Genomic DNA, 27,126 nt, shown 5'->3' with positions numbered 1-27,126 from the left:
TTTTGTAGCCTTTCTTGCTTTTTTAGGGAATTCTATCAAATTTTCAGAGATCCTCATGAGAAGTTTCAATCCTTTTCTTCTCTACTTATAATTCATTCGCAGTGAGTGATTCCTGATCTGCCTTATTTGTAGTTGCAAAATATTGGAGCAAACAAAACGTCCAGCCACAAAGGGTGTGTTAGATCAACCTCAATAACTGGGCTTCTCTGCTAGAGTATAGGGAATTCTCTCTCTGTTCACTCAGCTGTGATGTTGTGGAATGTGAGTTCCGAAGCCCGCTGGTCTCAGGAACCCCTGCTCTCTCAGGCTCTGGAGTTCAGGGGCCATGTGACCACGGGAGTGACAGACTCTTTGCTCAGAATTGCGCCTCCTCACTGCTGGATGGGGGGAAGCCACTGGTAACATGTGTCACTAACACCAAATATTAAGTACCACACGTGAAGGGCTAATAAAACATTAAATTGTAAAACAATAAGAACATCCACCCCTTCCCTTTACTAACTTCAGCTGTAGACCAAAGCGATCTTTTTTATCCTAAGCAAGACTTCATACAGTTTTTCTTTTCTTTCTTTCTTTTTTTTTTTTTTTGCGGTACACGGGCCTCTCACTGTTGTGGTCTCTCCCGTTGCGGAGCATAGGCTCCAGACGCGCAGGCTCAGCGGCCATGGCTCACGGGCCCAGCCGCTCCGCGGCATGTGGGAACTTCCCGGACCGGGGCACGAACCCGTGTCTCCTGCATCGGCAGGCGGACTCTCAACCGCTGTGCCACCAGGGAAGCCCCATACACTTTTTCTCCTCTCCTCTCCTATCCCCATCCTACTGCATCTGTGTGTTGCACACACACACACATACACACTCATTTCTGAGGTTCAGTCCTCACATGACCAGAAAGATCTAAAATGAAAAAAGGTGGGAGAGGGATGGTGGAGGAAAAGAAACAAGCCAGCTAGATGGACGGGCCTCCAAATCTCAGGGGGACTGGCTAATGTTACTGTAGCTTAGAGACCGCCTAGTCATGCAGTGAAACACAGAGAAGAGAGAGATTCATTTGCTATTCTAAAAAGCCACAAGTCAGTAAATGCAAATGTGCCCTATTGGAGAAAACCAAATTAAAGGAACTGCTGGGAATTCTCTGCATAGTTAAGCAGAACAATTTTCCCCTTTAAGGCCATGTTTACCCTTCAGAAATCACATACCCTAAAGCACAGAAACCTAGACATGCATCATTTTCGGGAAGGGTATGTTGCATTAGCCCGGCCTCGTCCTTCAAAGGTAGAAACACAAAATCCATCATTGCCCTGAATGGCTTCTACAGTGCTGCAGCTGCAAAGAGAGAGAACTCCAGGGCTCACATCTAACTCTGCTTCCAGGTGACCGGTGTCTGGGTGGTCAGAGACTTGGCCTTCCTCAGCCACAGCTACATTCCAGCATGAAGACAGTTGGAGAGACTGTAGGTCAGAGAAGGACCCTCCAAAGCCAGAGACAGGTAACAGGCAAATCAACGGGGATGTGGAGAGCTCATGCCCCAGTTCCTGAAATTTGTCACTGGGTCAGTTGCAGCGAGTCGTTCAAGATTTATATTTTTTGCTTAAATTGCTAAGGAAATTTTTTCCAATTGTTCTGTCTCTGTCTCCAACCAGCCCCTGTTGGTTTTAGGTTATAGAAATGCACTCAGCCTAGCCCAAGCTAAAAGGGGGTTGGTGTGAGGATTCTGAGACTTTATAAGGAAAAACAAAACAAAACCAGAGCGAGCATGGGTGTAGCTGCCTCTCTCTGGGTCTCTGTCTCTGTCTCTCCACCACTGGGTCTATGTCACTGCTCTTGTGGGAATCTCTCCTCTTGCTTTCTCTTCTCTGGCAAGAGACTCATTCCCACAGCTCCTGGAGGATTTGTCTTCAGTGCAGGCAACCAGCAGACACTGACACCCTCTCTGATTCTCAGTTCCAGATTCCTAGAAAATAGAAACTTGTGAACAACAAACAAAAAAAGTACCACCAGCCTTTATGGAGTTATAATTTAGTAGAGAGAAAAAGATACTACCAAAATAGGCACATAAATTTATAAATTACAAAGTGAGAGGAAGTAGTATGCAGACATACAGACTGCTATGGTAGAGAAGAATGCTTGGGGGTGTGCTATAGACTGAATGTTTGGGTCCACCCCCCAAATTTGTATCTTGAAACCTAGCCCCCAGTGTGATGGTATTAGGAGGAGCCTTTGGGAGGTGCTTAGGTCACGAGGGTGGTGCCCTCATGAATGAGATTAGTGCCCTTATAAAAGAGACCCCAGAGAGCTCCCTCACCTCTTCTGCTGTGTGAGGACATGGTGAGAAGGTGGCCATCTATGAACCAGGAAGAAGGTCTTCACCAGACACAGGATCTGCCAGCTTGATCTTGGACTTCCTGGCCTCCAGAGCTGTGAGAAATATATTTCTGGTCTAAATAAGCCACCCTGTCTATGGCATTCTGTTATAGAGGCCTCAACAGACCAAGACTGGGGTGTTATATAAATTGGTGGTTCAGATTGCTATCCTGAGGGAGTGACATTTAAGCTGAACTCTGAACAAGAAGTAGGAATTAGTCATTCAAAGGGAAGGGAAAGAATATTCCAGGCCAAGGAACCACACGAACGAAACCCCACAGCAGGGCAGAGCTGAGTTTATTTGAGAACCTTACATGCCAGTGTGGCCAGAGGCTGAATTGGGCTGAGTCTCAGGACTCAGCTAGATCTCACAGCCAGGTTGAAGTATTTTGCTGGCAGTGCAATGGGGCACAATGACAGTATTTTAAGCAGATGCATCATTTTTAGGTTTAGTTTGAAAGATCATTCTGGTGACAGCATGAACTTGTTACTGGGAAGGAACAGTGGAAACAGGGAGGTCAGTTAGGAGCAACTGAGGGTCCAGAGGAGAAATGTGCTGGCTTCTTAGTTATGACAACAGAGATGAAGAGAAGAGAAGGAAAGGATTCAAGATAAATTTGGGAGACAGACATAACAGGTGTTGGGATGTATTTTATTGGGAAGAGGGGTAATGAGATAAAGGGTAGAACTGAGAATGCTCCCCAGATTTCTGGTCTGAGCAACTGGGTGGGGGCAGGTGCCAGTACAGAGACCAGAGCCCTGGAGCAGGAGAAGATGGGGCAGGAGGGGAAAACTGCTCTGCTTCAGACACGTGAAGCATCAGCTTCCTCTGAGACGTCAGAGTCGAAGAGTAGGTCATTGTACATATGAATCTAGTGCTCAGAGAGGGCTCTGGCCAAGAAGGATAAATGTTAGAGCCATCAGGATAAAGAGGGTTTTTAAATCACAGCAGTGGGTGAGTTCACCCAAGGAGAAAATACAAAGTGAGTGAGAACATGGCCCAGGGCTGAGAGTGAACAACTCTAACATCTAGAGCTTAGGTAGAGGAAAATCAGCTAGGAAGTCTGAGAGGCAATGGCCAGAGAGTAATGAAGAAAACCGGACAAGCGAGCTGTCACAGAGCAAGGAAAAGGCAGGAGGTAAAAGCTAGCACAACAGCTGCTGATATAGTCACCTAAACCAACACCAGTTCAAGGCCTCTGCATGGGGGGTGTGCTGCCAGAGCCCCAGAATTTGTCTATTACACATAGCTGACGATGGCACTATCCATCTTTTCCTCCCAGCCCCTTCCTGCTTTATAGATATTCTAGGTAAATTTTTTTTTTAATTTATTTATTTTTGGCTGTGTTGGGTCTTCATTTCTGTGCGAGGGCTTTCTCTAGTTGTGGCGAGCGGGGGCCACTCTTCATCGTGGTGCACGGGCCTCTCACTGTCGCAGCCTCTCTTGTTGCGGAGCACAGGCTCCGGACACACAGGCTCAGTAGTTGTGGCTCACGGGCCCAGCCGCTCCGCGACATGTGGGATCTTCCGGACCGGGGTACGAACCCGTGTCCCCTGCATAGGCAGGCGGACTCTCAACCACTGTGCCACCAGGGAAGCCCTAGGTAGATTTTAACTGTAAACATCCAGTCATCCATCTGCCTACCTGTCCATCCATGCATCCATCCATCCACCACCCACCACCCACCCATCCACCTATCCCTCCATCCACTTACCCATCCATCCATCCATCCATCCATCTATCCCTCCATCCACTTATTCATCCATCCATCCATCCATCCCTCAGCTCCTCCTTCCATCCAAGTCCCGGACTTCTCACTAAGGTGCAGGTCACACAAGGGTCCACAAGGAGAAGCCCTCAGTCCCCTTTCTATTCATTTTTCCTTTTCCTTTTCTACTAGTTTTTGTTTTCTGCCTCTGAAGGAATTGTGCAAGATTTGCCTCACCTTCACACCATGATATCCATGGTGGTGTTTGGTCTTCGTAAAGCACCTCGGACCCCAGTTTAATTATTGAGTTGAGTTCGCAGTAGTAACCATAGCAATAATAGGAACACCATGACTGAACAGTCTTTCTCTTAATGAAGAGAAGGAGTATTTCTAGCTTCCAAATTATGCACACTGTGTTTTCACACAGCCTAGATTGCCTCCAACCAATTTAAGGCTCCTTACCCTCAGTTCAGTTTCTTTCAACATTTGCATTTTCTTTCAGCCTGTCAGCATGAAACACTCTTCTGTAGCTATGCCTTAAAGGTCAGCGTAGTACCTTCACAGAGACTGATGAGTCTCTTTCCTGTTGTGCTACACATGATAGCAAGCCTCATTCTGCCCTTGCAGCAGACACCGTCCTGGCTTAGCCGGCATCCCTGCCCGCGGCCAACGTCTTCCCTAATTGCTGCCACCACTAGAACCACAGGTTCTCCCACCTGGACCTGCCTTTTTATAGATCATTCATCCATCCAGCTTTGGAATGATGGCAGAATTCACTTGAACTTCCCCACATAGATGCACAGATTCCTTAAGGACCCTCCGTGACACAGGTTATAAACTAAGACCCTAAAATTTGAGGATTACTTCCTCAAACCTTCTACTGTGTCAGAAATTACCTACTGCCACTTTCTTCTTTCCCTAGACTATTTCAAAGCAACTTACAAACGGTTCTTTCACTCTGCACCAGCTATAGCCCTGGGACTCTCTCTGCTCCATTCCAGTGATACAAAGTCCAGCCCAGATGTTCACACACTGAGGCCATCCTTTGTCTTTCTTTAGGGCAACACATCACATAACGGTCAGCTTTTTTACATTCTCTTTTCCTTAAACTCTGAGCCAACTCTATCAGCGGGTTGCCTCACACACATTTTGGAAGTATGTAGGGGTGTAAATCCTTAGAAAAATAGACCCCCTCAGCTTGTTTTTGCTGTGGCAGGTGATGAATTAGGGGGGATTAAATCTCTGCAAGCGAGAGTTGTTAACACTGCAATGGCTCTACCAAAAAGAGGTTTCTGAGTGTCTTTCCCTGGGGGTCTTTCAAAATAAAATGAACCTGCCTTAGATGATTTAAGGGGACAGATTAGATAACTTTTCAAAATTCCTTCCGGTCCTGAGTTTATACTACTCATTTCTCCCCAACTCTGCCCTCTGATTTCAGAAGTTATGCCCTGATGGACTGCACCCATCCCCCTACCTGTGTTCTCTGTTGCCCCGATTTTATTGATGGGGTGAGGTGGACATCCTTGTAAATCCGTCAGAAACATATCTTGAATCATACTCTGGGGTCCATATTAAATCTAAGAAACTTATATCCCTTTTACGTCTGTCCCTGAACAACAGTTAAGCATCTATTCCCATGCTTGACCATATCTTGGATTTGCTGATTTTCCTTGCCCATTCATCATTCCAAATTTTGAGTGAGTGGGCACTGCTGAAGGGCATTGAAGGTCTCCTGAGATAGTTAAGCCACGGAATGCTTTGCTTGAGAGGGCAACTATGAACCGAGAAGCATATTCCTGTGAAGGCTTCTAAATTTAAAAGCCAAAGAGGATTGCCTCTCGCCGTCTTGCTCAGCACAGGTGCCTTGTGTGGATTAACTGGGTCCGTGCTACTCCAGCGATTCACTTGTGCGATGTCCAGAGACATAGCCCAGTGTTGGTGGTGCAGTGGTGAGCACAGCTGCCTTCCCAAGACGTAGCATCTTCTATAACAGGGAGAACAGAGTGCGGGGAGAGGGAGAACACATGGACTCTGGAGCCAGATACTCCTGCGTTTCTACTGCTTCTACCCTCCTTCACCGCTTCACATCTGTGTGACTTTACTGAATTTGCCGGCGCCTTCATCTTGGATGTCCCAGCCTCCATAACGGTGAGAAATAAAGACTTGTTGTTTAATTTTTTTAAAAATTTAAACCCTGCTAAGCCTTGGTTTCTTCCTCTGTGAAATGGGGATAAATGTAAGATTGCTGTAAGGGTTAGGTGAGCAAATGAACATGAAGTGTTCAACTACTGTCACCAGTGTCCAGGGCGCATTAAACATGTCACGATTACTCCTGGCCCCTGAATTTAGCTGGGTTGTTTTGTTAAAGGCATGTCTCAGTGCAGGGCTGCATTCGAAAGAAATACCAATTCCGTCACAAAAACCTGTGGAAGGTAATATATGCCTTTCCTGATAAGTGTCTTAAAGAGGCAGAGAGAGAATTGCTTTTATTTTTTTAAATTTTTTATACAATAGGTTCTTATTAGTCATCAATTTTATACACATCAGTGTATACATGTCAATCCCAATCGCCCAATTCAGCACACCACCATCCCCACCCCCCACACCGCAGTTTCGCCCCCTTGGTGTCCATACGCTTGTTCTCTACATCTGTGTCTCAACTTCTGCCTTGCAAATCAGTTCATCTGTACCATTTTTCTAAGTTCCACATACATGCGTTAATATACGATATTTGTTTTTCTCTTTCTGACTTACTTCACTCTGTATGACACTCTCTAGATCCATCCACGTCTCAACAAACGACTCAATTTCGTTACTTTTTATGGCTGAGTAATATTCCATTGTATATATGTACCACAACTTCTTTATCCATTCATCTGTCGATGGGCAGTTAGGTTGCTTCCATGACCTGGCTATTGTAAATAGTGCTGCAATGAACATTGGGGTGCATGTGTCTTTTTGAATTATGCTTTTCTCTGGGTATATGCCCAGTAGTGGGATTGCTGCTGCATCAGATGGTAATTCTATTTTTAGTTTTTTAAGGAACCTCCATAGTGGCTGTATCAATTTACATTACCACCAACAGTGCAAGAGGGTTCCCTTTCCTCCACACCTTCTCCAACATCTGTTGTCTGTAGATTTTCTGATGATACCCATTCTAACTGGTGTGATGTGATACCTCTTTGTAGTTTTGATTTGCATTTCTCTAATAATTAGTGATGTTGAGCAGCTTTTCATGTGCTTCTTGGCCACCTGTATGTCTTCTTTGGAGGAATGTCTATTTAGGTCTTCTGCCCATTTTTGGATTGGGTTGTTTGTTTTTTTAATATTGAGGTGCATGAGCTGTTTATATATTTTGGAGATTAATCCTTTGTCTGTTGATTCGTTTGCAAATATTTTCTCCCATTCTGAGGGTTGTCTTTTCGTCTTGTTTATGGTTTGTTTTGCTGTGCAAAAGCTTTTAAGTTTCATTAGGTCCCATTTGTTTATTTTTGTTTTTATTTCCATTACTCTAGGAGGTGGATCAACAAAGATCTTGCTGTGATTTATGTCAAAGAGTGTTCTTCCTATGTTTTCCTCTAAGAGTTTTATAGTGTCCGGTCTTACATTTAGGTCTCTAATCCATTTTGAGTTTATTTTTGTGTATGGTGTTAGAGAGTGTTCTAATTTCATTCTTTTACATGTAGCTGTCCAGTTTTCCCAGCACCACTTACTGAAGAGACTGTCTTTTCTCCATTTTATATCTTTGCCTCCTTTGTCATAGATTAGTTGACTATAGGTGTGTGGGTTTATCTCTGGGCTTTCTATCTTGTTCCATTGCTCTATGTTTCTGTTTTTGTGCCAGTACCATATTGTCTTGATTACTGTAGCTTTGTAGTATAGTCTGAAGTCAGGGAGCCTGATTCCTCCAGCTCAGTTTCTTTCCCTCAAGACTGCTTTGGCTATTCGGGGTCTTTTGTGTCTCCATACAAATTTTAAGATGATTTGTTCTAGTTCCACAAAAAATGCCATTGGTAATTTGATAGGGATTGCATTGAATCTGTAGATTGCTTTGGGTAGTAGAGTCATTTTCACAATATTGATTCTTCCAACCCAAGAACATGGTATATCTCTCCATCTGTTTGTGTCATCTTTGATTTCTTTCATCAGTGTCTTATAGTTTTCTGCATACAGGTCTTTTGTCTCCCTAGGTAGGTTTATTCCTAGGTATTTTATTCTTTTTGTTGCAATGGTAAATGGGAGTGTTTCCTTAATTTTTCTTTCAGATTTTTCATCATTAGTGTGTAGGAATGCAAGACATTTCTGTGCATTAATTTTGTATCCTGCAACTTTACCAAATTCATTGATTAGCTCTAGTAGTTTTCTGGTGGCATTTTTAGGATTCTCTATGTATAGCATCATGTCATCTGTAACCAGTGACAGTTTTACTTCTTTTCCAATTTGTATTCCTTTTATTTATTTTTCTTCTCTGATTGCTGTGGCAAGGACTTCCAAGTCTATGTTGAATAATAGTGGTGAGAGCGGATATCCTTGTCTTGTTCCTGATCTTAGAGGAAATGCTTTCAGTTTTTCATCATTGAGAATGATGTTTGCTCTAGGTTTGTCGTATATGGCTTTTATTATGTTGAGGCCGGTTCCCTCTATGCCCACTTTCTTGAGAGTTTTTATCATAAATGGGTGTTGAATTATATCAAAAGCTTTTTCTGCATCTATTGTGATGATCATATGGTTTTTATTCTTCAGTTTGTTGGGGTTTTTTTTCAATTTGTTAAAATGGTGTATCACATTGAGTGACTTGCATATGTTGAAGAATCCTTGCATCCCTGGGATAAATCCGACTTGATCATGGTGTATGATCCTTAATGTGTTGTTGGATTCTGTTTGCTGGTATTTTGTTGAGGATTTTTGCATCTATATTCATCAGTGATATTGGTCTGTAATTTTCTTTTTTGTAGTATCTTTGTCTGGTTTTGGTATCAGGGTGGTGGTGGCCTCATAGAATGAGTTTGGGAGTGTTCCTTCCTCTGAAATTTTTTGGAAGAGTTTGAGAAAGATGGGTGTTAGCTCTTCTCTAAATGTTTGATAGAATTCACCTGTGAAGCCATCTGGTCCTGGACTTTTGTTACTTGGAAGATTTTTTGTTTGTTTGTTTTTTGCAGTACGCAGGCCTCTCACTGTTGTGGCCTCTCCCATTGTGGAGCACAGGCTCCGGACGTGCAGGCTCAGTGTCCGTGGCTCACGGGCCTAGCCACTCTGCAGCATGTGGGATCCTCCCGGACCAGGGCACGAACCTGTGTCCCCTGCATCGGCAGGCGGACTCTAAACCACTGCACCACCAGGGAAGCCCTCTTGGAAGATTTTTAATCACAGTTTCAATTTCATTACTTGTGATTGGTCTGTTCATATTTTCTCTGTCTTCCTGGCTTAGTCTTGGAAGGTTATACCTTTCTAAGAATTTGTCCATTTCTTCCACGTTATCCATTTTATTGACATAGGGTTGCTTGTAGTAGTCTCTTAGGATGCTTTGTATTTCTGTGGTGTCTGTTGTAACTTCTCCTTTTTCATTTCTAATTTTATTGATTTGAGTCCTCTCCCTCTTTTTCTTGATGAGTCTGGGTAATGGTTTATCAATTTTGGTTATCTTCTCAAAGAACCAGCTTTTAGTTTTATTGATCTTTGCTCTTGTTTTCTTTGTTTCTATTTCATTTATTTCTGCTCTGATCTTTATGATTTCTTTCCTTCTACTAACTTTGGGTTTTGTTTGTTCTTCTTTCTCTAGTTCCTTTAGGTGTAAGGTTAAGTTGTTTATTTGTGAATTTTCTTGGTTCTTTAAGTAGGATTATATTGTTATAAATTCCCCTCTTAGGACTGCTTTTGCTGCATCCCATAGGTTTTGGATCATCCTGTTTTCATTGTCTTTTGTCTCTAGGTATTTTTTGATTTCCTCTTTGATTTCTTCAGTGATCTCTTGGTTATTTAGTAACGTATTGTTTAGCCTCCATGTGTTTGTGTTTTTTACGTTTTTTTCCCTGAAATTCATTTCCAATCTCATAGCATTGTGGTCAGAAAAGATGCTTGATATGATTTCAATTTTCTTAAATTTACTGAGGCTCGATTTGTGACCAAAGGTGTGATCTATCCTGGAGAATGTTCCATGTGCACTTGAGAAGAAAGTGTAACCTGCTGTTTTTGGATGCAGTGTCCTATAAATATCAATTAAATCTATCTGGTCTATTGTGTCATTTAAAGCTTCTGTTTCCTTATTTATTTTCATTTTGGAGATCTGTCCATTGGTGTAAGTGAGGTGTTAAAGTCCCCCATTATTATTGTGTTACTGTCGATTTCCTCTTTTATAGCTGTTACCAGTTTCCTTATGCATTGAGGTGCTCCTATGTTGGGTGCATATATATTTATAATTGTTATATCTTCTTCTTATAATTGTTATATTTTCTTCTTCTTCATTATGTAGTGTCCTTCCTTGTCTCTTGTAACATTCTTTATTTTAAAGTCTATTTTATGTGATATGAGTATAGCTACTCCAACTTTCTTTTGATTTCCACTTGCATGGAATATCTTTTTCCATCCCCTCACTTTCAGTCTGTCTGTGTCTACAGGAGGTCTGAAGTGGGTGTCTTGTAGACAACATATAATGGGTCTTGTTTTTGTATCCATTGCGCAAGCCTGTGTCTTTTGGTTGGAGCATTTAATCCATTCACGTTTAAGGTAATTATTGATATGTATATTCCCATGACCATTTTCTTAATTGTTTTGGGTTTGTTTTTGTAGGTCCTTTTCTTCTCTTGTTTTCCCACTTAGAGAAGTTCCTTTAGCATTTTTTGTAGAGCTGGTTCAGTGGTGCTGAATTCACTTAGCTTTTGCTTGTCTGTAAAGCTTTTGATTTCTCCATCGAATCTGAATGAGATCCTTGCCAGGTAGTGTAATCTTGGTTGTGGGTTCTTCCCTTTCACCACTCCCTTGTGGCTTGTAGAGTTTCTGCTGAGAAATCAGCTGTTAACTTTATGGGAGTTCCCTTGTATGTTATTTGTCATTTTTCCCTTGCTGCTTTGATAATTTTTCTTTGTCTTTAATTTTTGCCAATTTGATTCCTATGTGTCTCGGTGTGTTTCTCCTTGGGTTTATCCTGTATGGGACTCACTGCCCTTCCTGGACTTGGGTGGCTATTTCCTTCCCTATGTTAGGGAAGTTTTCAACTATAATTTCTTCAAATATTTTCTCTGGTCCTTTCTCCCTCTCTTCTCCTTCTGGGACCACTATAATGCTAATGTTCTTGCATGTACTGTTGTCCCTGAGGTCTCTTAGGCTGTCTTCATTTCTTTTCATTCTTTTTTCCTTTTTTTTTTTTTTTTTTTTGCAGTACGCGGGCCTCTCACTGTTGTGGCCTCTCCCGTTGTGGAGCACAGGCTCCAGACGTGCAGGCTCAGCAGCCATGGCTCACGGGCCCAGCCGCTCCGCGGCATGTGGGATCTTCCCAGACCAGGGCATGAACCCATGACCCCTGCTTCGGCAGGCGGACTCGCAATCACTGCACCAGCAGGGAAGCCCCATTCTTTTTTCTTTATTCTGTTCCACAGCAGTGAATTCCACCATTCTGTCTTCCAGGTCACTTATCCGTTCTTCTGCCTTAGTTATTCTGCTATTGATTCCTTCTAGTGTAGTTTTCATTTCAGTTATTGTATTGTTCATCTGTTTGTTTATTCTTTAATTCTTCTAGGTCTTTGTTCAACATTTCTTGCACCTCCTCGATCTTTGCCTCCATTCTTTATCCCAGGTCCTGGATCATCTTCACTCTCATTATTCTGAATTCTTTTTGTGGAAGGTTGCCTATCTCCACTTCATTTAGTTGTTTTTCTGGGGTTTTATCTTGTTCCTTCATCTGGTATATAGCCCTCTGCCTTTTCATCTTGTCTGTCTTTCTGTGAATGTGGTTTTTGTTCCACAGGCTGCAGGATTGTAGCTTTTCTTGCTTCTGCTGTCTGCCCTCTGCTGGATGAGGCTATCTAAGAGGCTTGTGTATGTTTCCTGATGGGAGGGACTGGTGGTGGGTAGAGCTGACTGTTTCTCTAGTGGGCAGAGCTCAGTAAAACTTTAATCCACTTGAATGTTGATGGGTGAGGCTGGGTTCCCTCCCTGTTGGTTGTTTGGCCTGAGGCAACCCAACACTGGAGCCTAGCTGGGCTCTTTGGTGGGGCTAATGACAGACTCTGGGAGGGCTCACACAAGGATTACTTCCCAGACTTCTGCTGCCAGTGTCCTTGTCCCCTCAGTGAAACAGAGCCACCCCCCACGTCTGCAGGAGACCCTCCAACCCTAGCAGGTAGGTCTGGTTCAGTTTTCCCTGGGGTCACTGCTCCTTCCCCTGGGTCCTGATATGCACAGTACTTTGTGTTTGCCCTCCAAGAGTGGAGTCTCTGTTTCCCCCAGTCCTGTTGAAGTCCTGCAATCAATTCCCACAGGGCTTCAAAGTCTGATTCTCTAGGAATTCCTCCTCCCGTTGCCCGACACCCAGGTTGGGAAGCCCGACGTGTGGCTCAGAACCTTCACTCCAGTAGGTGGACTTCTATGGTATAAGTATTCTCCAGTCTGTGAGTCACCCACCCACCAGTTAAGGGATTTGATTTTACTGTGATTGCGCCCTTCCTACCGTCTCATTGTGGCTTCTCCTTTGTCTTTCGATGTGGAGTATCTTTTTTGGTGGGTTCCAGTGCCTTCCTGTCAATGACTGTCCAGCAGCTAGTTGTGATTCTGGTCTTCTCGCAAGACGGAGTAAGAGCACATCCTTCTACTCTGCCACCTTGGTTCCTCCTGTGTGAGAATTGCTCTTTTTTCTTACAGAACAATGTTATAGAAAAACCCAAATGAACTTTTTGGCCAACCCAGTATAATTAAGAGAGAGCCGGGCTCACCAACCAGTCTGGTTACATCCCTCCCTCCCCTGAATCCCACTTCTTATTCAAAGACCCCACCTCTCTACTTCTCATAAATCCTCCTCACGCACCCCAGCTCCCCTGGCTCTCATGCTTTCCTCTTTACTTCCAAATCACTTCCAGCTCACCCCAGCCCACTTTCCTGCAACTAGGAAATCTCCTACAGGGGCGTCCTGAGTTGGTTTTAAGCCATGCTAGACACGTATCAGCATTTCTAAGGACTGTGGAGGCCATTAGCTTGAGGGAAGTGATTTTTCCTGTTTGTGTTGAACAAGACTTGATTGTAAGCAGAAAAATCTCTAGGAGAATCCAAAAGGTTGGAGGAGAAAGCAGGAGAAAGTGGAAGGCAAAGTTCTCCCCTGCTTCGCAAGACAGAATGACACCTGTCCTGCCAAGGCAGGGAGGGCGTAACTGCTCAGTACATTCACTCAGGAGGAAAGAAGTGTCACAGGTCACAGGGAGATAGGAGTGGCTTGTATTCCAGTCCTCCGCAGAGCCTGTGGTTACTCCCCAGCAGCACCACGAGAGCAAGGCTTCCTGCAGGAGTTCTGAGAATGCCATTGAGCACCGCACACCTCTCTCTTCTCTGGGACCCAAGGTGGAAGTGCACGTGCCTGACCATGCAGCAAGCATGGAAGAGAGGTGTGTTTGGTCGCTTCACTGATCATCCAGGCTCCCCACGCCCAGGTGAGGCTGACTTCCCCAAGGTCATATCACATCTCCAAAGAGGAATGAAGCATTAAGGGATCTGGATTCTAAACGGAGTTGGTGTGCAGTGAGCAGCTGCCCAGAGCCCCCTGGGGGCCCCGAAGCCTCCTGAGGCTGTGGGTTTGATCTGGCCACCGTGAGACCGGGTACCTGGAGGCACAATCAGCAACAGCTCTCTCACGCAGGAAACAGAGCCTTCTCCATTAACCTTGGCTGTGCGTTTCATCTGATGCATCTTAAGGTAGACAGAGGGTGGAAAGAGGTTAAAGCTAATTGAGTGCATCCCGTGTGCTGGGAGCTTTACATATATAGTATCACTGAATTCTCGGGCTTATAATAGATGATATTATTCCCTTTTACTGGTGAAGAAACAGAAGCTGCAGGTTTTTAAACAACTTGCATAAGGTCACAACACCTAATAAGAAGCCGAGTCAGGGTTTGAAGCCAGCATCTGATTCCAAATATGTGGTTACTTTTCCCATAACTCCGCACAGTTTCCCCTTCTTCCGTGTTTTATGTTAAAATTAGAGCCCATTAACTCTTATAGACCAACTTTACGTTCCTAAATTAAAGCTTGATAGAGAGAGCCTCAAAAAAATCATTTGCACACACACAAAATTACACATACTGAACTCAATTAAACTTATCCCTCCACCCAATGCTCAGAATGCTGCCCACATCCTGCCACTTTCATCTCTGGATTTATTTACCTCTGTGCATGTTCAGGATGACATCTGACTGTGACATATGACATATGACTCAGATAGAATTTCTCCGCAAATGGAGCAGGACATTATCTTTTAGAGAACTTTATGGTCCAGGTTTCACCTCAGCACAGGCTCACCGAGGCAGCCGCAATGCCCAAATCACACTGAACTTTCAACTCTGTCATTCACCATTTCGGGAGCCAAAATAAATCTATCTGTGTAATTTTTTCCCACAAAATGTAGCCTCAAACATCAAATAGACCTAATTCCTTCCCTTCTAAAGCACATTGCCCAACGGGCTCCCTTTGGCCACCCGGTTAATGAACTCTCCACACTGCCAGGTGAAGAACCGAAAAGGAAAATGGGTATCTTTGATTAAAAAGAAAGAAGAGGGGTCCCTTCATCATTACCCACCTAGTGTGGAAAGTCTGCACAGAGCATCTGAGGTGGCTCCATTAATGCTTTCTTTCAGAAAAGGTACTTCTTAACTGGCACCTGGCTTTTTTGGTCTTGTATTTCTAATTTGACCTTCTCAAATAACATCTGGGTCTGTAAGAAGATGGCGGGGGTGGGGGGGCGCGGTCCTCAAAGAGAAGGAATAATTTGCAAATCAAGGGAAGTTAATGGGCTCCAGAAACTTTGTTCTTTTATCATTTCTTCTCTCCCTCGTAAGTGGGACCAAGGGCTCTGCCCTTGCTTGCCGAGCTGTTGGACAGAGAAAACCTTCTGCAAAAATGAAGGGGAGTATCAACTCTGAATATCCAAGGCAGTGTTCAGGAGATGGGGAGAAAAAGCCAAGCCCAAATGTCCTCTCTGTCACGCAGCCTCACAGCATGTCCCTGGAGGTTTAGTGTCTGAGACTGGTCCACCCCCCTCCCCTATCACTTCCTGGCCACCCACAGCATATGCTCAGTAAATATTAGCAAAGGGAGTTTACTTGATGTATCTTTTTGGTGTCTCAGAATAAGGGAACCTTATACATTGCACATGTAGTTTATGTCTGCAGCATGTTTTTAATCTCTTAAAATTCTTACCCTTATAATAGTCCTATGGGATACACTAGTGAACTTCTCTCCAATTTATAGATAGGAACACTGAGGCACAAGATTACAACTCGAGGAAACTTCACATTGCAGGAACCAGATTTAAAGCCTGAAATTTTAGAACTATCTTGGAACCCATGGTCATCTCCTACCGGAGTCCAAGTTTTATGTCTATAAGCTCCTTGCCTTCTACTTTGCATAAACTTGCAGAAAGTTGTAAAGGGATCATAAAGAAACTTTTCATGCAGGATTGGATTATGTATAAAGTAACGATCTCATCCTAGGGAAATCTATAAATCCGGGCCAACTCCCCTCTGCTGACGATCACAGGCACCTGAAGTCTCTGGCACAGGCTGTTTGCACAATGTGTACTTCGACTGGCTGTATGTCTCGCTGTTCCAAGTAGCCAGGAGAGTGGAAGAGGCGCTTTGCTGCTGTGCTTTTCCTGCCTCCCACCGGGTTAAGAATCTTAATGGCTGGCAATGTGTTTCCCAACCTAAGTTTTCAGTGATTGTCCTGAACCTGTAAGTTGCTGAAGCATCAAGAGGATTCAGAGGTTTCTCCCCTCTGGTTCCTTTATTGGCAGGTGTCAGCATCCTTTTCATTTATGGTCCTTAATGCAGAGTCAACAGTATGCCAGGTAGCGATATGGGAACCTGGAGGAGGCGGACATCATCCTTGGTGGGGGCCTCACGAGAGCTGCATAGGAGATTTGAGAAGCAGAACAAGCAAGTGACTTGTTGTCTTGGGAGGTGAGGCCGCCGTATGCTACTCGTCATGCGGGGAGCCTCTGAAACCACTTCATTTAATCAAGGGTGGAGCAGACATAGACACAAAACCTCCAGGGACACGCTGTGAGGCCATGTGACAGAAAGGCCATGTGGCCTTGGCTTTTTCTCCCCGTCTCCTGAGCAGTGCCTCAGAGAGTCAGGGAGGTGACGCTCAGCTTTGTTTTTGCAGAAGGCTTTTCTCTGCACAACAGCTCAGCAAGTAAGGGCAGACCTCTTGGTCCCACTTACAAGGGCAGGAGAAGTGATAAAAGAACAAAGTTTCTGGAGCCTATGACTTCCTTCAGTTTGCAATTATTCCTTCTCTTTGAGACCCTCTCTCCCCCTCTCTCCTTATAGATCCCGATGTCATTTGGAAAGGTCAAATCATTTGGGGAAGGTTAAGTGTAGCATCCAATGACATTACTGCTGCTGGTCATGCCACAGTGGATGGAACAGGTAAGCCCCTTTCCTGAAGGAACTTACGTTCTAGTCAAAAGAGACATAAAATGTGTGATATATGATATGATATGATATATGATATATTTCAAATGTTGATAAATATGCCTTAAAAATAATGAAGGAGGGCTTCCCTAGTGGCGCAGTGGTTGAGAGTCCGCCTGCTGATGCAGGGGACACGGGTTCGTGCCCCGGTCCGGGAAGATCCCACATGCCGCAGAGCGGCTGGGCCCGTGAGCTATGGCCACTGAGCCAGCGCGTCCGGAGCCTGTGCTCCGCAGCGGGAGAGGCCACAGCAGTGAGAGGCCCACGTACTGCAAAAAAAAAAAAATAAATAAATTTTAAAAAATGAAGGTAAGGGGCTGGAGGGTAACGAAGTGGCGAGGGTATTGCTCTTGTAGAAGGGTTGCCAGATGCAGTCTGTCTACAATTTGGCATTTAAACAGAAAGCTGAATGCAGTGAGGAAGTAAGTCATGTGGATATTGGAGGAAGGAGCATTCTAGGCAGAGGGAACAGCAAAAGGCAAGTCTCAGCACTGCTCAGCATCACCTTCAGAAAAGGGACAGAGATTTGCCTCCTCCAGTGAAGGCTGAGAAAGCTGAGGTCCAGAGAGAGAGACAAGGGACCCTGCCCAATTCCTAAGGGTCCAGGGTCTGGAGGGGAGCAGGGTAGAGACCCAGAGGTCTGGCTGTGGTCCCTGGTCCCTGCCGCTCTGGCAGGTAGCTGACAACCGGAGGGTGTGTTCAGAGCTGAGCTGTAGCAGCCTCTGTGGTTTTCTGAGACCTGTATTTCTCGGACTAGGAAGGTTTTCTTTTTTCTGTAAAACAGGGTTGAATTGTGTGTGTCTCTGAAAATGGCAGCAGAAAACTTGGTAAGTGGTCTTACTTATACAAAGCAATCCTCTCGTCCACTTCCACTCTGCCCGTGAGTAGCAGCAGGCAAAACGTAACCAGGGCTCTGCACTTCATACACAAAGTGCCCATTACCCTCTCACTAAATATTATTATTTTGCAAAAGCTTTATGTAAATTACAAGCCGCTTTATAGCCTCAATACACCCCACTGTAGGGTATATATTATACTGAGCTATAAAATGTGTTGAGGTTTCTTGGGATGGGAATAGGTATAAAATTACAGTCTATTATTGTTATATATTTCTTTTCATTACCCTTTGTTGTATTTCTTAGGTCTAAGCAAAATAATTCTTACTCTGCTGACTGTTTGCGACCGTCAGATATGAGTAGATGGTCCCCGAGTTCCCCCAGATCATCATTTACGGGTCTCCACCATTCAGCTCTTTTAATCTTTCTTCATAAATCCAGTTTTGTAAGCCCTCCATCACTCTTGTATCTTTCCTCCCAACACTCACCCCATTTGTCGGTACCCGGCTGGTAATTAGATGCTCAGAGCTGAGCACAGTCTTCCAGGTGGGGTCTCAGCAGGGTCGTCTGTTACTCCAAGTATTGCTTTGCAAATCCATTTCTTTTTCTCCCTGGGCCTCACATTTCACTCCAGACAGGATAAGCCAAAGAGAGCACAAAGGAGAAAAGCACAAATATTATCCAGACCCACTGAATGGGTCCTGGGAGGGAAGACGACAAAGCTGGGCTGAGTTCTACTTAGAGCCCAGAAGCAGTCGCGGGAAGATGGTGTAAGGAGAGCAGGGATCCATTTTCTCCTCCATCTTCAGCAGCAGAGACATTTTGTCTTAAATGTTATTAAACTCTGAATGGGGCTGAGCTTTCTGAGGTCTCTCCTTCCAGAAGTCACCAGAAGCCTCCCCCACAGTGAGGTGAGATGCAGGGAGGAAGGTCCCATCCCACAAGCACGCTGAGGACACCACTCAGCGCTGTCCACACCCCTGACCTCCCCCTTCCTCTCCCAAGGCACCTCAAGGGCACTTTCCTAGCTACTCGCTCACCATGATCTGGGATTCATTCATTTTTTCATCAGCAGGAGAGAAAACCACATCAGCAGATAGCCTGGATGAGTTCGTGTGAATCAATCACACCTCTCTGGCAATCCTTTTAGCTCTGTTTTTCCTCTTCTTGGGTGCCTACCACAGCCCCGTATGTAAAATTTATCACAGAGTAGGTATCTGACAGACACTTGGGAGCTGGCCCAAAACGGTGGATTAGAATGTGTTTTTAAACCAGACAGCACCGGGCTTGTTGCCTCATCCTCCTATCAGCCGTGTGATTTGAAGTAGGTTACGTCACCGTCCAGGCCTCAGTTTCCTCATGGATAAGACAGAAGCAAACATCTCACTGGGATTCTATGAGATGTGAGAGGGCATAAGTAAAGCCCCTGATATAGAACTGCCGTTTATACAATTTTAGTTTCTCTCGCCTGGAGGGAAACCCGGTAGCAGTGGCTGGCCCTGGTAGACCTCACAATCCCTCACGCTTACCAAATTTCTGTAATCATCTCTACTTAGGGAAAGTTAGTGTTTGGAAAGGAAAAAAAATTCAAAGAATGCAGTTAGTCTAATCCATTAGCAAGACAGCACAGAAGTTCATAACCTAGCTTTGATCTGCAATTTGGAGGAAGGAGTTTCCAAATACTTGAGGGATCATTTCTCCTCCTTGATGTGATGTTGGAATTTAACTCCCATTAACCATTACAGGCTTAATGAGTCTCATCCAGGGGAAACATACCTTCTAGTGCTTAATGAACACAAAATAAAACGTTTCCTTTTATCTTTGACATCTACCAGAGGCATTTGAATAATGATATTCATATTCATGATGCATAAGACCCTTCCATCAGCTCAGAATTGTCACTAAGGCTTCTATAGAATGCCAATAAGGATGCTGAGATCTTTCTGATGATACTGTGGTATGGAAGCTGTCGCTGCAGATGAATCATGGGGTCCCAGGTCAATAGAAGGTGAAAAACATTCTACAGTAGCTGTGTCTTTCCACTCAAACCAATGGAATTTGGTGGCCTTGAAATGATAACCTCCAAATAGAGCCCAAATCACCTTTAATCCAGCAGGGACGCTCTACCACCTGATAAGGTAAAAACAGGACAGTGGCATTAGTGAAGGCCATTCCTCAGGCATGAGGTTCTGCAGTTTGCCCAGCTGGGACTAGAAGGGGCAGACTTGGGGGTTTAAAAAGGACTGGGGAGGGACCAGCAAAAGTAAAGACACAGAGACGGTACAGGAAGTGGGGGTAGATGGTTCTAGAACAGTGCTGTCCAATAGAACTTTCTGTTCTGTTCTAATGTTCTGACAATGGAAATGTTCTCTAAATCTCTCCAACATGGTAACCACACGCCACACATTTCTACTGAGTACTTGGGATGTGGCTAATGTTACTAAGAAGTGAGTTTTCCATTTTATTTATTTTTAAATTCTTTAAATTTACATAACCACACAGGGCTAGTAGCTACCAAATTGGTCAATGCAGTTCTAGAAGAAAAAGTGAGGGGAAGCGTTCACAGCAAGAGGGCCACAGATCTGATGCTACGCTTTGGACATTATTCTGTGGGTGATGGGAAGCCACTGAGGAGAGTTAGTCTTGAAATGACTAGTGGTCAGATTTGCACAGCATTGTGCAGGATACACAAAGCACGGGGGGCCACAGGGGCTTTTAAGCCAGAGTCCCAACTCAGGATGAGGTCGGGAGAACTGCCTGGAAGATGAGGTCGCACCTGAGCAGAATTGAAGAAATGAGCAGACATTTGCCAGGTGGTTCTAAAGCGAGGGCTTTGGAGACAGAAATAACAGATGCAACGCAGCAAGGCTGGACAAAGGTGGTCAGCGCCTGCTGGGGGAGGCCCAGGTGCTTCTTGTAACCCAGGCCCCATGCATGGGATGGAGAGTATGAAATGAGGCTGGGAAGATAGGGTGAGAAGGGCCCTGGAAGGAAGTTCGGTTTTGTTTTTGTTTTTTCTGTAAAGATATAGGAGATCAATGAAGGCTTTTAAATAGAGAAGTGAATCTTAGGTAAGTAACCCTGGGTTAACTATCAACCTCTCTGAGCTTCTATTTCACTGTTTGGGGATTGCAAAACTACGGATAATGAGAACCACCTCAAGGATCTGTCTGTGTAAGGACAGCCTGCAGCCAAGTAGTTTCACATAGACGCTAGTTTCCTAGAATCCCCCAGCTGCCTTGTCAACACGTGGCATCTCGGGATGAGCTGCAGCCTCCTTTCTCAGCTGTTGCCCCCACAGGCCTGAAGCTGAGCAGACTGGAACGTCCTCTTTTCAAATCCACCTGCCCCCCGTACCACCCTCCACACTGTTGCATGAAACTGGGGGTGTTGGGGGTCTGGGGGAGGAAACCAATGCTGACTCTTTAACAATGACAAAAAGAGCATCTGTATTGTTACAGGGTTTGTTAATAATGAAATGCCGAAACTTTTATTTTTAACAAAAACCCAGACTACAACATTGGTGCCTCAGGGTAAACAGAGTTGATCTTAATTCTGGGTTGTTTTGATTTTGCATGAAAGACCTGCCTTCCCTCACCCTTCCCCTTAAGACCAAGCTAAAGCAAGTGGGGCAGGTTTGTTAAAGACGGAATTTTCCAGGTCCACATTCAGAGAATAATTATTCTCCAGCAGGAGATCAGGGACCAATGCTCCACTTTCCAAGGGCATGATGCAACTTTCAGCAATCAGAGCAGTGAGGGGAAAGCAGTATGCAAAAACCACACTTGGAAAAAACACCTGTTGACACATCATCGAAAACTTTGAAAAATATTCTGCGTAGGAACAAGCTTTCATTGTCTTAAAGAGGTGGGTAGGAACAAAAAACCTCCTCTGCCTTGGAGGTCCTCTGGCCACTCTCCTCTCCTCGTTACTGCTCACAGAGTTATTTGTTCTCGATAAGCCATCTGTCATGGCTGAAATAAAAAGTAGGGCAATCTAAAGCATCTTGGAGGAAATGGGTCCTGGACAAGTAGCTGTCCCATGTGCTGACCCTGGTGAGGCTGTGCCGTTGACGTTAGGCTGAAGCTTAAAGCTCATCTTCCAGTTACCTTCTCTGTACTGTTAGAACTTGTTGAAATCAGTGCAAAATGGAAGAGAAAACTACTTTCTGCTAAAAGTTTTGGAGATATAGACTGTAGCTCTGCTGGAAAAATAAGCCTGGGGAGAATGAACTCTCAGGACATGATCCATAGTGGGAAAGAGCATGTTCACATGCCAGCTCAGCCAGTAACTGCCCTGGTGCAGGTTATTCAACCTCTGTAAATTTCGGTTTCCTTGTCTGTACCTATAAAGTGAGAACACGTGGGGTCAGCAGACGCTCTGAGGCGGGAGCAGGAACGGGAACGTCAGCATCAGGCCCAGCGGCTGGAGGCCAGACTCACCATACACACCACTCTCTTTTGAAAGCCGTGTGGCTGACAGGGTCTTGGTGCTCTGGCCTGGTGTCAGGCCTGAGCCTCTGAATTGGGAGAGCCAAGTTCAGGACATCGGACAACCAGAGACCTCCTGGCCCCATGTAATATCAGTTGGAAAGAGTTCTCCCAGAGATCTCTGTCTCAATGCTAAGACCCAGCTCCACCCAACGACCAGCAAACTCCAGTGCTGGATGTCCCATGCCAAACAACTACCCCACTCATTAGCAGACAGGCTACCTAAAATCACACTAAGTACACAGACACCCCAAAACACACCACCAGATGTGGCCCTGCCCACCAGAAAGATAAGATCCAGCCCCACCCACCAGAACACAGGCACTAGTCCCCTTCACCAGAAAGCCTACACAAACTCACTGAACCAACCTTACCCACTGGGGACAGACACCAAAAATAACGGGAACTACGAACCTGCAGCCTGTGAAAAGGAGACCCCAAACACAGTAAGTTAAACAAAATGAGAAGACAGAGAGACACACAGCAGATGAAGGAGCAAGGTAAAAACCCACCAGACCTAACAAATGAAGGGGAAATAGGCAGTCTACCTGAAAAAGAATTCAGAGTAATGATAGTAAAGATGATCAAAAATCTTGGAAATAGAATGGAGAAACTAAAAGAAATGTTTAACAAGGACCTAGAAGAACTAAAGAGCAAACAAACAATGATGAACAACACAATAAATGAAATTAAAAATTCTCTAAAAGGAATCAATAGCAGAATAACTGAGGCAGAAGAACAGATAAGTGACCTGGAAGATAAAATAGTGGAAATAACTACTGCAGAGCAGAATAAAGAAAAAAGAATGAAAAGAACTGAGGACAGTCTCAGAGACCTCTGGGACAACATCAAACGCACCAACATTAGAATTATAGGGGTTCCATAAGATGAAGAGAAAAAGAAAGGGTCTGAGAAAATATTTGAAGAGATTATAGTCGAGAACTTCCCTAACATGGGAAAGGAAATAGTCAATCAAGTCCAGGAAGTGCAGAGAGTCCCATACAGTATAAATCCAAGGAGAAACATGCAAAGAAACATATTAAGCAAACTATCAAACATTAAATACAAAAAAAAATATTAAAAGCAGCAAGGGAAAAGCAACAAATAATATACAAGGTAATTCCCATAAGGTTAACAGCTGATCTTTCAGCAGAAACTCTGCAAGCCAAGAGGGAGTGGCAGGACATATTTAAAGTGATGAAAGGGAAGAAACTAAAACCAAGATTATGCTACCCAGCAAGGATCTCATTCAGATTCGACAGAGAAATTAAAACCTTTACAGACAAGCAAAAGCTAAGAGAATTCAGCACCACCAAACCAGCTCTACAACAAATGCTAAAGGAACTTCTCTAGGCAGGAGTCACAAGAGAAGGAAAAGAGCTACAATAACAAACCCAAAACACTTAAGAAAATGGTAATAGGGACATACAGATCAATAATTACCTGAAATGTAAATGGATTAAATGCTCCAACCAAAGGACGTAGACTGGCTGAATAGACACAAAAACAAGACCTATACATATGCTGTCTACAAGAGACCCACTTCAGACCTAGGGACACATACAGACTGAAAGTGAGGGGATGGAAAAAGATATTCCATGCAAATGGAAATCAAAAGAAAGCCAGAGTAGCAATTCTCATATCACACAAAATAGACTTTAAAATAAAGACTATTACAAGAGACAAAGAAGGACACTACATAATGATGAAGAGATCACTCCAAGAAGAAGATACAACAATTGTAAAAATTTATGCACCCAACATAGGAGCACCTCAATACATAAGGCAAATGCTAACAGCTATAAAAGAGGAAATCGACAGTAACACAATAATAGTGGGGGACTTTAACACCTCACTTACACCAATGGACAGATCACCCAAAATGAAAATAAATAAGGAATCACAAGCTTTAAATGATATGTTAAACAAGATGGTCTTAATTGATATTTCTAGGACATTCCATCCAAAAACAACAGAATACACTTTCTTCTCAAGTGCTCATGGGACATTCCCCAGGATAGACCATATCTTGGGTCACAAATCAAGCCTTGGTAAATTTAAGAAAACTGAAATTGTATCTAGTATCATTTCCTACCACAACGCTCTGAGACTAGATATCAATTACAGGAAAAACTGTAAAAAATACAAACACATGGAAGCTAAACAATACGCTACTAAATAACCAAGAGATCACTGAAGAAATCAAAGAGGAAATCAAAAAATACCTAGAAACAAATGACAATGAAAATACGATGACCCAAAACCTATGGGATGCAACAAAAGCAGTTCTAAGAGGGAATTTTATAGCAATACAATCCTACCTCAAGAAACAAGAAAAATCTCAAATAAACAACCTAACCTTACACCTAAAGTAATTAGAGAAAGAAGAACAAAAAACCCCCAAAGTTAGCAAAGGAAGGAAATCATAAATTTCAGATCAGATATAAATGAAAAAGAAATGAAGGAAATGACAACAAAATTCAATAAAACTAAAAGCTGATTCTTTGAGAAGATAAACAAAATTGATAAACCATTAGCCAGACTCATCAGGAAAAAAAGGGAAAAGACTCAAATCAACAGAATTAGAAATGAAAAAGAAATAACAACTGCCCCTGCAGAAATACAAAGAATCATGAGAGATTACTACAAGCAACTATATATGCCAATAAAATGGACAACCTGGAAGAAATGGACAAATTCTTAGAAGAGCACAACCTTCCGAGACTGAACCAGGAAGAAATAGAAAATATAAACAGACCAATCACAAGCACTGAAATTGAGACTGTGATTAAAAATCTTCCCACAAACAAAAGCCCAGGACCAGATGGCTTCACAGGCGAATTCTTTCAAACATTTAGAGAAGAGCTAACACCTATCCTTCTCAAACTCTTCCAAAATATAGCAGAGGTAGGAACACTCCCAAACTCATTCAACGAGGCCAACATCACCCTGATACCAAAACCAGACAAAGATGTCACAAAGAAAGAAAACTACAGGTCAATATCACTGATGAACATGGATGCAAAATTCCTCAGCAAAATACTAGCAAACAGAATCCAACAGCACATTAAAAGGATCATACACCATGATCAAGTGGGGTTAATCCCAGGAATGCAAGTATTCTTCAATATACACAATCAATCAATGTGATACACCATATTAGCATATTGAAAGATAAAAACCATGTGATCATCTCAATAGATGCAGAAAAGCTTTCAACAAATTTCAACACCCATTTACGATAAAAACTCTCCAGAAAGTAGGCATGGAGGGAACCTACCTCAACATAATAAAGGCCATGTACGACAAACCCACAGCAAACATCGTTCTCAATGGTGAAAAACAGAATCCATTTTCTCTAAGATCAGGAACAAGACAGGGCCGCCCACTCTCACCACTATTATTCAACATAGTTTTGGAAATTTTAGCTGCAGCAATCAGAAAAGAAAAAGAAATAAAAGCAATCTAAGTTGGAAAAGAAGAAGTAAAACTGTCACTGTTTGCAGATGACACGATACTATACATAGAGAATCCTAAAGATGCTACCAGAAAACTACCAGAGCTAATCAATGAATTTGGTAAAGTAACAGGATTCAGAATTAATACACAGAAATCTCTTTCATTCCTATATACTAATGGTGAAAAATCTGAAGGAGAAATTATGGAAATACTCCCATTTACCATTGCAACAAAAAGAATAAAATACCTAGGAATAAACCTACCTAGGGAGACAAAAGACCTGTATACAGAAAACTATAAGACACTGATGAAAGAAATTAAAGATGATACAAACAGATGGAGAGATATACCATGTTCTTGGATTGGAAGAATCAACATTGTGAAAATGACTCTACTCCACAAAGCAATCTACAGATTCAGTGCAATCCCTATCAAACAACCAATGGCATTTTTCACAGAACTAGAACAAAAAATTTCACAATTTGTATGGAAACACAAAAGACCCCAAATAGCCAAAGCAATCTTGAGAAAGAAAAACGGAGCTGGAGGAATCAGGCTCCCTGACTTTCAACTACACTACAAAGCTACAGTAATCAAGACAGTATGGTACTGGCACAAAAACAGAAATGTAGATCAGTGGAACAGGATAGAAAGCCCAGAGATAAACCCACACATGTATGGTCACCTTATCTTTGATAACGAAGGCAAGAATATACAAAAAAGAAAAGACAGTCTCTTCAATAAGTGGTGCTGGGAAAACTGGAGAGCTACATGTAAAAGAATGAAATGAGAACACTCCCTAACACCATACACAAAAATAAACTCAAAATAGAATAAAGACCTAAATGTAAGGCCGGACACTATAAATCTCCTAGAAGAAAATATAGGCAGAACACTCTATGACATAAATCACAGCAGGATACTTTTTGACCCACCTCCTAGAGAAATGGAAGTAAAAACAAAAATAAACAAATGGGATCTAATGAAACTTAAAAGCTTTTGCACAGCAAACGAAACCATAAACAAGACGAAAAGACAACCCTCAGAATGGGAGAAAATTTTTGCAAGCGAAGCAACTGACAAAGGATTAATTTCCAAAATATAAAAGCCGCTCATGCAGCTCAATATCAAAAAAACATACAGCCCAATCCAAAAATGGGCAGAAGATCTAAATAGACATTTCCCCAAAGAGGATATACATATTGCCAACATACACATAAAAGGATGCTCAACATCACTAATCATTAGAGAAATGCAAATCAAAACTACAATGAGGTAACACCTCATACCAGTCAGAATGGCCATCATCAAAACATCTACAAACAAGAAATGTTGGAGAGGGTGTGGAGGAAAGGGAACCCTCTTGCACTGTTGGTGGGAATGTAAATTGATACAGCCACTATGGAGAACAGCACGGAGTTTCCTTAAAAAACTAAAAATAGAACTACCATACGACCCAGCAATCCCACTACTGGGCATATACCCTGAGAAAACCATAATTCAAAAAGAGTCGTGTACCACAATGTTCACTGCAGCTCTATTTACAATAGCCAGGATATGGAAGCAATCTAAGTGTCCATTGACAGATGAATGGATA

General features: G+C 43.3%; 1 protein-coding gene across 7 annotated transcripts in view; it reads left to right on the top strand.

Annotated features, from left to right (window-relative positions):
- Positions 1-27,126, top strand: part of SLC35B4 (solute carrier family 35 member B4) — a 186,592-nt gene that overhangs the window by 81,352 nt on the left and 78,114 nt on the right. For 3 of the 7 annotated variants that reach the window (XM_033863298.2, XM_033863304.2, XM_073809951.1), the window contains exons 2-4: positions 1,371-1,486; positions 6,064-6,218; positions 16,601-16,699. The exons of 3 other annotated variants lie outside the window; for them this stretch is intronic. The gene's annotated coding sequence lies outside the window, so the exon portion shown is untranslated. Of the gene's footprint in view, positions 1-1,370; positions 1,487-6,063; positions 6,219-16,600; positions 16,700-17,087; positions 17,572-27,126 lie in introns of those variants that run through there. One more of the 7 variants, XM_033863305.2, reaches the window with a different exon arrangement.

This window comes from Tursiops truncatus, chromosome 9, assembly GCF_011762595.2.
Source record: "Tursiops truncatus isolate mTurTru1 chromosome 9, mTurTru1.mat.Y, whole genome shotgun sequence".
Lineage (NCBI taxonomy): Eukaryota > Metazoa > Chordata > Mammalia > Artiodactyla > Delphinidae > Tursiops > Tursiops truncatus.
The sequence above is the reverse complement of the archived record's forward strand: the minus strand, read 5'-3'. Positions and strand labels throughout refer to the sequence as shown.